This window comes from Syngnathus typhle, linkage group LG7, assembly GCF_033458585.1.
Source record: "Syngnathus typhle isolate RoL2023-S1 ecotype Sweden linkage group LG7, RoL_Styp_1.0, whole genome shotgun sequence".
Classification (NCBI taxonomy): domain Eukaryota; kingdom Metazoa; phylum Chordata; class Actinopteri; order Syngnathiformes; family Syngnathidae; genus Syngnathus; species Syngnathus typhle.
In genome coordinates this window covers 9,160,839-9,172,856 of record NC_083744.1, presented here as the reverse complement: position 1 = coordinate 9,172,856, position 12,018 = coordinate 9,160,839, and the positions used below count along the sequence as shown (strand labels likewise).

General features: G+C 40.8%; 1 long non-coding RNA gene across 1 annotated transcript; it reads left to right on the top strand.

Moving 5' to 3' along the window:
• The first annotated feature begins 7,497 nt into the window (after window positions 1–7,497).
• LOC133156954 (uncharacterized) lies at window positions 7,498–11,108 on the top strand. Its single transcript, XR_009714920.1, has 4 exons — window positions 7,498–7,649; window positions 9,447–9,585; window positions 10,581–10,649; window positions 10,749–11,108. It is a non-coding gene; the product is annotated as an uncharacterized LOC133156954 (long non-coding RNA).
• The last annotated feature ends 910 nt before the right edge of the window (window positions 11,109–12,018 follow it).

Genomic DNA, 12,018 nt, shown 5'->3' with positions numbered 1-12,018 from the left:
GGCAATTGTTCAGAGGATACAATACAATATCCACAGGCACCTCATTTTACTTATTGTATCCAACAGGTCTCCAATAATTGCTAATAACTCAAGATAAAGAAAATCACATGAAATGCATTTGCAGTGTTTTTACTCAATATTCACGCTATATTGTAAATAAGACAACAACCAGTGACAAAGATGAAACTTGTAAAACTGGGTTAAGTTGCTGACAGAATTTTGAATCCTGGAAAGATAAAGGTGCCATATTCCTTCACAACAGCATATTTAAAGCCACTGAAGAGGTTTAAATTTCCCCGCAGTTCCCCGTCATGCGTCAAAATAAATAACAGATCAAGTAAATTTAAAAACAAAAATCAGTGATTAAGTGAAAGGCCAAGGCTTTCAACAAAATGTCACGTCAAATGCGTTTATGTCATAACCAACATGGTTAAAATATATTTTGGGTTGTGTGTGACTCACCAAGTATTGATTGGTGGATTACATCGGGATGAGCGCCACAAAAGCGCATGCCCAAGCCCTGATGGCACTCCAATGTAATGAAATCCAATATGAGCATAATGTGCATGCCTTGATTATAATAAAATATTGCGGCCATTAATCAAAATGTATTGTTCTATGGTTGATGCTGTAAATCCATCCACTGCATACAACAGTAATGTGACGAGCTTTATGAGGAAATGGAGGGTCAGTGAAATGAAACATAATGAATTCAATGCCCAAGCTCATTTTTCCCTTTTTACATATTCATCATAAAACTAATGCAATTACCAGTCTCTTAAGTACGTACGTGGTTCTAAGTAGCCATCATTTGTGATGCCTCTCGAATGAAGAGCTCATATGAAGCGTACGAGTATTTTGGAGGCATGAATTCTCTAAATCCGTATGTATATGTATGATCTCCCAAAAATAAAATAAGGCCTTTGTTGTTTTGGGAAAAGGGAAATCTGTGAACATCCTCACTCTATACATCAATGTACGAACCGAACGCCTTACACAAAACGTCAAATTCCCCTTACACTAAGAGTGATGCCAATTGAAGTAGAAATTTCAACAAATGTTACACCGTCTTATCTCCTCCGACATATTGTACACACAGCCTCTCACATAATCATGTAACATTATGGCAGTTGAGTGATTTATTTGCTCAGGGGAGTTTCAAAATCTCCCATTTTCCTCCTTCAACTGCTGCCATGCATTATTCACGGGCACCAGCAAGCTGTTTTCTGCTGACGTGAATGTCCTTGAACATGTGTGTCGAACTTCCGCGGAGGACTTTTGGGGGGAATTATGGGATGTGGGTGGCTGTCGTTCAATCATGTAATGTGTCATTTATCTGCTGCTTTTTTGGAATTTTAGCCTCAGACAATGAGAGCGTCTGGGATTGAGAGCAATAGCGTGTCACTCATTCAATGTAGCAGCACAGACGCTAAAATATTTCTTATGGAATGTATCCGTCATATTTACGTATCATGCGAGTCGTTAGAATACGTAAGTAAAAAAACGTAGCTAGAAATGAAGCGGAATTAAATGGCATTGTTTGTCTGCAGCAGCCCCCTGAAGCGCTCTCTGTTTCTAAAATCCAAAATAGCTTTTGCCGTCACCATCAACCACTCCATTCCCTAATCTCTTCAAGGAGGGAGCTCCATTACCATATTAATAATGAGATGTGAACCAGTCATAGATTAAATCCAGCAATAAAGCAGCCCACGAGGCATGCACTGACACTGAGTCATTTTAATGACAGGGGCATAATTAGAACTGTGTTTGTCAAAAGAGATGGACAAGACTCTGTCGCACTCTCTGTCCTCCTCTCCTATGCGTCGGCCTCAACTGACCTCCTGTTGTGAAGTCACAGGCCACTGATGTTGGACAAAGAACATAACTCACAATCTCTGTTGCAGTTACTGTGTTATTCCCACAAATTTTGCATGGGGTTGAGGTCAGGGATCTGTCAGTCAAGTTTTTCCAAACAAAACTCACCCATGCAGACCTTTAATGACTGTGCCTTGTCAAGTGGAGTACAGTCACGCTAGAACAGGAAAGGGCTTTCCCCAAACATCTCCCCACGGTATGCTGGCTGCAAAGGTGACAGCAAAGGATTTCTTTTCTACAGTGCCATTTTTAAAAAAACAAAACAAAGAATCTTGTTAAACTATTGAGGAATTTTCTATTTAAAAGGTAAAATACCATAAACCGTCATTATACATTACATTACACTGTCTGGGCCTAATTTTCATAGACAGGCTAACGTGAGCTCTGCGTAAAATCTGCCGCATCTTCATTGACGTGCTGAGCTAAGTCTGGTTTACCGTGGTTGGGGATTTGGCACACTGCTCTACTTGTTGGGCCTTCTTTTTCACGCCCCTGGAGTTATGTACTTTTTTTTCAGTCTTGCTAAATAAAACATGCAAATAGATTTTTCTGCTATCACCCAAAGCGCCTCACAAACAAAAGAAAGACTTGTTATTATATAGAACAATGCAGATCCCGCTGCTGAAGCACAATTTGATCTGTGATTCTTACAGCAGGGAGATAATATTACGCTTTAATCCCCTTCACCCCATAATGTTATGTAAAGTAGCCTACAAATATTTGTGTTGCCATGTCACATACTGTGCTGCTATTGTGCTCAATCGATTTTGTAGCGCAGCAACTATAAGTGACACAGTAGTCGACATCTAATGTGAGTGTAAACACCGAAGAACGGGTGAGAGACCATGTTTGTTTCCCTTGTTGCCGGAGCGCAGAGATCTGTGTATGCTTTTAGATCTGTATACAAGAGAGAATCTCTGTTTTATAAAGAATGCGTGTTTGCGTGAGTGTGATCCTTTGTTTTCTTCGTTCCAACAAAAGTGCCATACTTGATTTGAGAAATTTAACAAATACGACGCCTTATGGCAACAGTAGCTGACAAATGTGTGACATATGAAGGTATTTAGTGCAGACAGGCAGGGCAAAATAACCAGTGCTCACACACCATATCATTTCTGTCATGAAACTGAGAAGTCCTTTAAAAGTCCTCTTGAGTTTCACTATAGAACTTCAATGATTGCCTGACTACTGAGCATGAACAAACATCCAAATGTGCCTTTGAGACCATGCCTGAGGCAGTTGGCACTTGCATGTCAAATGCATTCTTACTCTGTAAAGTAGCTTTCATGCACAGCCTGACGTGTTTCGCTTCAGGGGATTCAGGTTACCGCCAAATATGAAGAAAGATAAATGGAGTTGGGATTTGATTCAATTGGGTTGAAGTAGATTTTTAGTCAATGGTTGAAGTTAGGAGTAGTTAGATAAAAAAAAATTGGAGCTGGAAAAGATACATTTTCACTCTATTTTGGCTGCTGGACAAACAAAAGAACCAATTAGTTTCTTTGGTGGTGGAATCTCAAGATGTGTGGATTAGAAAAAGTGAGAATTTCCAAGCTTGTACAAAAAAATAGTATATGCTGTGGATAAACATGCCATCAGAATAATAACCACTTGGGAAAATGATTTATTATGAGTCGAACTGTGAGCTATTGTCAGACTTGAAGCACTCTGTGGTGAACACAGGCAAAAAAGAGAGGCAGGTAAGCCCATTTTTGCGGTGCTCTCATTTACCACCCCTGATGCTCACTGTGAGAGGGAGAAACAATGGGGATGGGCAGGGGGGGCTGCAGTATGAAAAACAAAAAAAATAGAAACATGGCGTAACATTGAGAAAGACAGCGCAAACAAAGAGAACAAAATTTTGCTTGGAAAAAATCATCAGAGTTGGCATTTTCGTTCCTCATGTCCAGGAGGAGGAAAGCGCATCGAAAATCAAATCATATCAAATACAAAGTGGGCATGGCAAACGCCTTTCAGTTAGCGTGGCTGTGTTTGTGCATGTGTGTGCAAGTGCAAAGCCCACGTAACTCCATACCCATCAGTACCTCTTTTTGGAGGGGAATAATTGAGTGGTGGTGGAGGACACCCACTTTACCGCAGGGAGCCAGCTGCAGTTGTTGAGAAAAGAACAGTCTACCTCAGCGCATCCCTCCCTCAAAACATTGAGAGGGGAGGAGTGGTGAGGCGGTGGAAAATTGTGTGGAACAATCACAGGATGGAATGAGGTATAACAAACCACACTGGGATGGACAGATTCTACAGTCACACGGTGATGGGAAAAAGAATATACAGCAGATGTTTAAAGTAACATTTGATAAGGTATCCATCATCCACTACAAAAATACACAGATAAGCATTTTGTAACTTTCAGAAAATGTTTAAATTGTGATATCACGTGGTTCGGCGATGAAGTACCGCCTCGGTGAGTGAAAATACAATAAAAGGATTTACTTTCTTAATGGAGGCTCGCATGCGCTTTGCTAAAAGAGTTGTTTATTCTTTCATTATACATGTATAATACGGTTTAGTTCTGATTTGGTTTGGCACTGAGCGAGCGAGGTAATAGTTTGAATGAGTGTGTAAGCAATAAATGTTTATATATTGTATTTATTACAATTATAGAATTCCAGTACGCCTTGGGCAAAATGGTTTACCAAGTTGCCACTGCGCAGAGTACAGAGAGAAGATAAAATAAAGTTATGTTGTTTTCATTTGAATTTCATATCTTAGCCACCCACCTAAAGTACGTTGGATTTAGGGTGTAATTACAGTCACTCGCATCAAAGTAATTCCCTGCAATTGGAATTGATGAATAATCTGCTATTAAATCCGACTTGGCGCCCGGCTGTTCTAATATTAGTGGTATAGTATAGCCGCTGCAATGTATCACGACGTGTGCTATTTGACGGTTCAAAAACACACCCACAGACCTCCGTGGGTAGCTCAGTGGAAAAACAAAGTTAATAATGACATGTGTCCGTTAAAACCCGACATAGCAGTAGATGAATTGAGAAAAAAAAGATTACATTTTTATTGCAAATCTTTCTGTGATCACTTGATAAAGCCCTAGAGATATGAAGTAATTCAATGCTTGTGTCAGACCAGCAGATTTTCTATATCAGGGTTTATTGCTTTTTCATTTTTAGGGGCCTTGTGAAAGTGGCTTTGTTGAATTGTAAGCCTTTATGGTGAATATTCCCTTTTGTAGGTACGTACGTACACAATATTATACAAACGGGCACAAATTCCCAAAAGCCACTATTCGTGGTCAAAGGAAGTTGTAATTTTTACTTGTTTCATCCATTTCCATAGAGTAAATAAACAAAACAAATAACCAACTTATCACATTGAGCAGAATGTGCCTCTGATCAAGAAGAAACAACACGAGAGTCACGTGCCAAAAGAATCCACTCTTATCCGCTTCGCTTGCAGTCTTGCCCAAAAATGAACAACTAAACCGAACATTGATCTTGTTCTTTGTTTTGATCATGTTGTTTTTAGAAAACGGGACCAGATCAGACCACGGTGGCTTTGGTTTCCTGGAATGAGCCAAGTTCTATTACAAAATAAGCTCGCCAAGAAAACCCTCTGCTGCATTCAGTCTTTTATCACCAAAAACCTACTGGGGCTCTGTTGAGACACTCCGTTGTTATTCTTCTTCTTCCAGCCAACCATGAATATTAATTGTTTTGACTGAGCAAGGGCCAATCTCTTCACCATAAAAGACTAGATGTTGTTCGTTACTGTCATAGGGCCTTGTTGTCTAGGACTGTAGTATAGTACATTATCCTCCCAGTTATGGCTTGCACAATCAATCATTCAATGAAGAGAACCAACCCATTGTGCTTGAAAGAAAAAGAAAAATAAGTGCCGCATCAATAACTGAGCCTGTACGTTCAACAGCAACCCTCTCCCCAGTCTACTGAATGTTCCCAATCTAATGTTTTTTTTACCCAGTTTAGAGCACCAAACTTAACATCATAAAAGAAAATGATGTCCACACTTGTCTCTTGTGTCCCAATTATGACCCCCAAAAAATGTGACAAGCACATACTTGCACTGATTAGTTGTTTCTTTTTTTGCTGTTGTTACTGTTCTTTAAAGTCAACACTCTTAACGACAGCACAAACTCCTTCACCTTCCTTCCCCTCCCCTAAAGACGCAACAAGAGAAAGTGGCGGGTGGAAATAATAATAAAAACATCACACATGAAAGACTGACTCAATCAGTAACATCATCCCTCAAATTGCTTTCATTCCAATTAAGACAACATGCTGTATCTCTCCGCTGTCTGGGCTGATTAACCCAAGAGCAAATGTCATCCTGGGCTGCTGAAACACTTTGCACTAAACACACAATCACCAGTCTTTCTGCTACTAACATAAACTTTTTTGCAAGCCCATTATTTAATACTACAAACAAAGCAAGTAATTTGGAGCACAGCGATGCCATGCCACAGCTGAATTGTGTAATGTGGAATCTGTGACGGGGCTGGTAAGTGACGCTCCGTTGAGCTGCCATAAACAACACGAGAGAGAAATGAGCCACTGAGGCAGACGATAAGGGGATATTTGCTTTCTAAAAAAATACAAAATAAAACGGATGAGCACTGTCGTGAGAAAAACGACTGCTGCTTCATGGTTTATGTTTCCACATCATAAAGGTGTCCTTTTTAACATTAATTCTCCTGTACCATTGGCATCATCCCGGAGAACATTTATTTAACTGTCTGCATGTTTAGGATATTTGTGGTTTATACCATTCATCCAGGTTCTATACCACTTACTGTCTGTGTGAGTCACAGGGAGAAGAAGTTTATCAAAACACATTTGACTATTTTTTTGTGCTTGTGAGCTCGTGTGGTAGTAAAATTCAAATATTTGATTATTTGGTGCGAAAACTTCATCTCATTCAGAAAGTGCAGTCATGTGAAACACGACAAGGTCTAAAACAAAGTTAGGCAGACTGAAAAACAAGCATTTTTTAACCCTTACATCTCCGCTACCGCTTCTGTAGACATCTTAAAAATCAGTTCAAACACATCTCTTTAAGCAGGCATTTCAAGGGGACGATTGTTTTGATTAACGTATTTTTCTCATGTTTACTGGATAATGTTTATGACTGTATTTTAAAGCACTATGTGGGTCCTCTCTTTTAGTGCTTTCTTACAGATCGGGTGAGGTGGACTTCCATGGACCTCAACTATTTGTTCTTGTCATGTCATCGTTCGGGCTGTATAGGTTATTTTGTTCCCATTTGAATGTAAGACAGACAAAAAGAAATACAATAAAATGACCTCCTTACTGGTGGAGCAAGGAGGGGGAAGATGTGTCTGTGATTATGACCCGGAAGACAAGCTATTGTATTTCAACGGGACCTTTCAGGGAAAATAAGGGAAACAAAGGATAAAGAAAATCCTAATGTACTCAACATTGTAAGTCAGATGTGCTATGGAATGCAAACATGGAGACGTGAGAGGAGAGAAAGACAAACCGTTCCTTCCTGTCTACCTCTGTACATGTGACTCTTAATCCATAGCCTCTCCCTAGCCAGGTCACATGGATCCCCCCCTACCTCTGCACTCTCTGGTGATCTTGCCCACACACACATCACTGTGCATTCCTTCCCCCAGAGCAGATCATCCACCTCAACAACAATAACAGCAGTGATATTTACAGCCATGTCCCCCGGGGAGGCCAAGTTACTTGTCATGAAGCGCACGCTGTGCCTCAACACACACTGCTATTAAACTGGACTTCAACAGGAAGCACAAGGTCGGTCTGAGTCTTGCATCCGAGGTTCGGGAATCTGGGAGTTCTCAGGGATCTGTAACAGGGACCTGGCCTTTGACGTCAGCAGGGTAGTAAATTAGACAAGGGTGAAGATTAGCAGGCGCTTTCAAAGACCTCCGACATGCTTGTTTGTAAGAAGGATCTGAGTGCTTTAGCTTGTCATGACTGAGAATGTTCTCGATGGAACAATACATTAATTTATTTTGTTATTCTTGACATCTGGTGTTGAATCTGACATAATTTTTAACAAGTTAAAATCATGCAAATGTTTAAGTGGGTGTCATTTTCTTTCATATTTTGCATTATGCTCATTTGTGAAAAGAGTTATTATTTTATTAACGGATGCCTTGATGCTCCTCGTTAGTCTTGTGCACCGTCATTAATCCATGTGACCACCAGGCCAGTAATGACAGCGCACGTCATGCGGAACATGGGAAGCAGAAGGTCAACAAAGTTGCCCAGCCAGCAAACCTGTCAAGCGTCCACTATCGTGTGTGTGGGTGGGGGTGTTGCTCATGCGCACATGCAAAGGGGTGTTTTGCTTTGTAATTCCTTCGGCGCCCTACACAAAGCTGCCGAATTTTGTCAGGGCCTCACCTGCTGTGAGCAGTAATCATGACAGGAGCTTTAAATGCCAGCAGCTACTCCCACTTAAGGTCATTCTGCAAACATTTTCACCACAAGTGCAAAACCAGTCAGTCAACTCTTTACTCATTGCATTATGCACATCTACCACAGTTTCTGAATTTCCAGATATCTCTTGTGGTGAGTTCTTTCCATTATTGCCAGAAAAGCAGAAAATCCATCCGTCCATCCTCTTCCGCTTCTCCAGGGTCGGGTCGCTTCCCGGACTTCCCTCTCTCCAGCCACTTCATCTAGCCCTTCTGGGGGGACATTTTGTGGCCAACCAGGAGTCTCTTCAGCGTGACCTGCCTTTATTAAGTTAGCTTGTTGTAGATGTTACAGTCTAGTGCCACCACTTTCTCACCTGCTGGTTCAGGTTTCAACTCGGCACACGTTCAGGTAAACTTGGACAGTCGTCCTGAAGAGTCCAGATAGTTTTGTCATGTGGAAAAAGAACATTACGCATCAGTGAGCTCCTCGCTAACATTCCTTAACAATCTGGACATTACATTGAGGGTTTTATCACCAGTGAGCAATCGGAAACTGCAGAAGCTAGTGTTATCTGCCCTCTTTCATAAAGGCAGCGAGCTCGAGCTCTGAAAATCTACTCTAATGTAATGCTCGCATTAAATCTAGAAGCAAGTACCGTCCATCAGCTGTCGGACAGAATTCTTATTCGTATACCAACACAATCGTCACTTTTTATCCACTAACATGGCATCATCAACGAGTCATAAGATAGGTCAATAATTTCAATTTGTAAGAAATAACACCCACACGTGGACTTTTTTTTTCTTCAAATGAAAACAAAAAGACTCAACTTTCTGGAGAAGTTTTACAATCTGCGCAAATCTCTACATAAGCTGCAACTAAAATGCAATTAGTTAGCCTACGAGAAAGCAGAGACAGACTTTTATTATTTTCAAGGTAATATGCTTGTTCAGGCCCCTCATTACTACTCAGGATTTTTAGGGCTACAATATAACCGCCCCGTGTAAAAACAAATACTTCTGCAGACTCCAGCAGATGTCGTGCTAGAAATATGGAAATTAATTTGTGTTGTGGCCTCTGTGCTGCCGCCTCCAGACCTGCCCTAAGACTGTCTAGTGGGGCTCTGTTGGTCATTAAATGTTTTCCATGCTTTTTCCTCCGTAGAGTTCACAGGAGGTTCATTTCTGCCCAGCAGAGAAGTGCCAAAGCCATCCCTGCCACATTCTGAGAGCTCATGAACTTCAGGCCCCAAGAGGAGGAAATGTTCTGTCCTCGCCTTGGTGTCCGCGTGCATGCGCACAGCGTGAGTATTTAACTGCTTTGGTGTGCAGCATTTAAAAACATGATGAGATCATCATCATTAGTGGTTTGTTTGGCTGATGCATGGAAAACTATGACAGAGTCGGTCACATAAATGGAGGGAGATATTGTCGCCATTTGTGCCATTCATCCTGTCAAACGGACATGAAGCAGTAGTGCACGGCACCGAAAAGCAAAAAGTTTTTTCGGGACTGTTGTCTGCATGAGTAAATTCACTGTGTGATTGACCTCATCTGAGCTGTGGAATTGAAGAACAACATTGTCGATGCATGATGGGCTTAGGCGGTGCACTGCCACCCATAAATATGGTTCGCTTGATAAGATGCAAATCATCATTAACGTTGAACGTTTATCGCAGCAACTTCACAAACACACACTACCTCACATGTTCCAAACATACTGACGTTTCTGGCCTTGGTGTTTGTTTAAGCATGTTTGTTTTTCTTTTTGGGGAATTCTGTGACTGATTCTGTGAAAATGTTTATATATGCAGTAATTCTCAATGCATACAACTAAAATAACACGCAAACTATATAAAGTCTGCCTTAGCATAATACTAAATATCCACCGTGCATTTTCTATCCTGCTCATCCTACTCAGGGATGCATGAAAGTGAATCCTTGTGCAGCTGACAGACGTGCAAAAGGCAAACGTTGTCATCTCACGTGGCTATGAGCAGAATGGCGTTTTGTACTCCCCAATTTGTAGCTGTATTCCCAATTTGATGGCTGAAGAAGCGTTCAGCTTCGGACGTTACTCTGTGATCCGTGTTTTCATCTTTTAAACACCGCACACAGATGGGAAATCCAAATGTTTGTGAATTACTACAGTGGTCATGTATTGACAATGTCATCATCCTGGATATTTTCTCAGCCATTAGCAACCAGTCCGTGCAACCAGAAAAAACATTATAAACTGTTTTGGCCAACAAAGTAGTGCACCAGTTGATGACTAATCTGACCTTTATGCGTGAAACAGGTGGAGCGCTGCGACATATTTAACAGACACTGGCTTTTGACAAATGAGCCGACCGCCTTCTATCACTCAGTAAGTATAAACCCTGTGGCAATTTGCTAATCGTTTCGATGCTGTGCAGCCTTTGGTGTAGTTTCTCTCTATTGACCGATCTTCTTGTTCCTCTAATAGAGAATACTGCTGGTTTCAATGGAGGGGCTTGCACTCTTGCCCTTAAGTACACCGTTTACTCAGCAACACATGATCATATATATACGTGTGTGTGCGTGTGTGTGTGCTTTCTTGTGGATACAGATTCCATAAATAAAAAAGGTACTACAACACCCAGTCTGAGCAGGATATGCAATTAGCCCTGGTTTTGCAAAGCTTGCAAACTGTGGTCTTTAAAGTTCTTCAAAATGCTTGAAATTGACCTTGACTGAACAAAAGGTGTGATCATTTCCTTTCAACTTAACACTAACTTTTCTGGCTTTTCACGCCAAGTTTAAACACTTGTTATACAAGGAAAATTGAACTCAATTTTTACTATTCGTCTAAGGCTTGTATTGTCCGACTCACTAGAAGTTTAGGGAATCTTGTATTACCAGTAGAAAATAAAATAAAAAGTAATGGCTGTTACGAAGCCACGCGTCTAATAAAAATGAGTTTGTTGACACACTAGCTCTGCACCCTCAACTCCCCTCTAGAAGCTTGTGCCTGTTGCATCCTCAGTCGTTTCATGTCAGAGACACTGAAGGCTGTGACAACCTGAACACAAACAGGATCGAACATCCCTGAACATGCACAAAGTGGTGCAGAACAGGATCCTGCACAATTTTGTTTTTTGAGGAAACACACTGCGCTTGTGGAAAAAAAAAGGAAGAGGGAGGATGAGAGGTAACTAAGGATTTTCTTCTACTAAAAATGGTGCTGTAATCATACATTGAAGAGGTCAAAAGCAGACAATTGCGCAATTATTCTATTAAAAAAAAACAATACAAGACTGGGTTGCATCAGCAGCACCAAAGTTATTTCAGTGCACAAAAGCAGGTTAAAGGTTAGCGTTAAGTGAGAAGGTTTCTGACTGACATAAAAAGTTCAGAGGGGGGAAAAACATACACCAGACACTCATTTGTGCTTCTTATCCTTTAAACATAATTTCAGAGGTATGCATGGATATGTAGCACAAGTTCAAACCCCAATTCCAATGAATTGTGTAAAACGCATGTGAATAGAAACAGGATACAATAATTTGCAAATGTGGAATTCTTTCCCATTCTTGCCTGATGTACAATATCAGTTGCTCAACAGGCCTCTGATGCCATATTTAGCCTTTTATACGACCCCTGGCAAAAAAAAAGTGGAATCATCAGTCCATGTGTATGTTCAATCAGTTCTTTGAATTTGTAGGGGAAAAACTAGCTGTAACTTCAGAAAATGTAATCTTTTTTTTTCCAATCAC